The sequence below is a fragment of the Zingiber officinale genome, chromosome 3A, assembly GCF_018446385.1.
Source record: "Zingiber officinale cultivar Zhangliang chromosome 3A, Zo_v1.1, whole genome shotgun sequence".
Classification (NCBI taxonomy): domain Eukaryota; kingdom Viridiplantae; phylum Streptophyta; class Magnoliopsida; order Zingiberales; family Zingiberaceae; genus Zingiber; species Zingiber officinale.
The window spans coordinates 11,104,070-11,105,781 of NC_055990.1; the positions used below are offsets into that span (position 1 = coordinate 11,104,070).

The window sequence follows — 1,712 nt, forward strand, 5'->3', positions numbered from 1 at the left end:
TTGGAGGAATGGTTACTGAATAAAACTTTAACAAGCTACCAAAGTGTTTGTTGAAATGTGCTACATACTCCATTGTAGATTGCGTCCAAGGAATATATGAAATAGTTTAGTTTTGGTTGCTGAGCTAATATTCTGCTTGTTTTCTCATAATATTGCAAGTTAATTATTGTCCATAATATTATGTGTATATTGGATATCAAGTGTGGATTATAGTTTCTTTTATGAGTTAATGGAAGAAATTATGTGACTGTGTGACTATGGAGTTTGTGGAAGTTGTTATTGATGACCATAACAACCCTGTTAAAGTGTCTTTTGATATATTTATTTTACATCTAATTATAACTGTATAATTTTCTTCAAAATATTTTGAGTTTGACCAGGCCGACTTACAACGAGCTGACTTTATATTTAGACGACGTGCCATGGAAGATGCATACATGGCATTGAAGGTAGAAGATGTACTGCTTTTTTTTCCAACATCATTGTGGTGTAAGTTTAATCATGTATATTACTTGCATAAGTGTCATATGATTAACTAGTTTAAAAAATGTGGAGTCTAGTTTATATCCCATAAATTTTTTGAAATGATTATAATGTTCATTGTCCTTTGTTTTGTTGTTTTACTATAATTCAGTACACAAGATGCAAGTAATATGAATAATCTGTCTCTCTTGTGCAGTTTATAAGAAACATTCATGACATGATGGCAAACAAATTTTACCAATTGTAAGTCTTTCACCTCAATATCAAACTTTCTTACATGTAGTGACTCTTGTTAAAATTGTTTCTTGCACACTTTTGTGTTTATATGGCATTCATGATCAATCATTCATTTTGTTGAAACAATTCCTTGTAGTCCTTCAAATGAAAGGTCTTTCTCTCTCAAAGATAAAATGGGATTCATTACACTCAAAAAGAATGGGAAAGCTCTTGATCTATTTGCAAATGAGGTCATAACAGATCGTATGCAAGCCATTCAGGTGCTTTAATGTGCATACTTTTTTGTTCTATTTTTGTTTATGAATGCTTCATTTCACATGTTATTGTTTATTTTAGGAAGCTTATTGGACTATGGCATCTGCCTTACTACCATCTAGTCCATGATTCTAGCACAAGTCTTATGGCTCTGAGAACTATCATCTAACAGTTTTCACTAGGATGTAACTATCTTACAACGATGAGTCTCGAAGCTTCAATGCAGCTATTTGGTGATGCTAAGGCCAAATATCTAAATCCTTATCTATTTCATCCCGGTTTCTCATAAGTGTTCTTGGTGACATCGTACTACTAGTTTTAGTGATGTATAGACACTTCTCCTCAAATGACTAATCCAATTCGAGACCTCTGCTCCATTTGAACTTGTTTAAACCAAGGAACCATGCTGTTTTCCCTTGATGCTATGCTGAACTACCTTGCTCTTGGATTCACTTTTCGGTTATTCCATAGGAATTGAGTGTTGTCATGGAATTGCTTTATATTTTATGTAGATTTTATCTAGAATTTTCTCTTCCATTTTGTAAACATTCAGTGTTGTCCTGGAATTCTAGAAATTCTTCTCTCATGTCCAGGTATTAGAGCTATGCGAAATGTTTATTCTATAGTTATAGTTCAAGCAGTACTTACTACAATTATCTTTTTTCTTATATTTTATATTTTTCTTTGATAAGTTTTGTTTAATTTTTCTCTTTCAGGATGTAACTCGGGCAATTCGT

General features: G+C 32.4%; 1 long non-coding RNA gene across 1 annotated transcript; it reads left to right on the forward strand.

Annotated features, from left to right (window-relative positions):
• Positions 1–404: 404 nt before the first annotated feature.
• LOC122053556 lies at positions 405–948 on the forward strand. The gene is made up of 3 exons (XR_006132236.1): positions 405–449; positions 680–726; positions 857–948. It is a non-coding gene; the product is annotated as an uncharacterized LOC122053556 (long non-coding RNA).
• Positions 949–1,712: the final 764 nt, after the last annotated feature.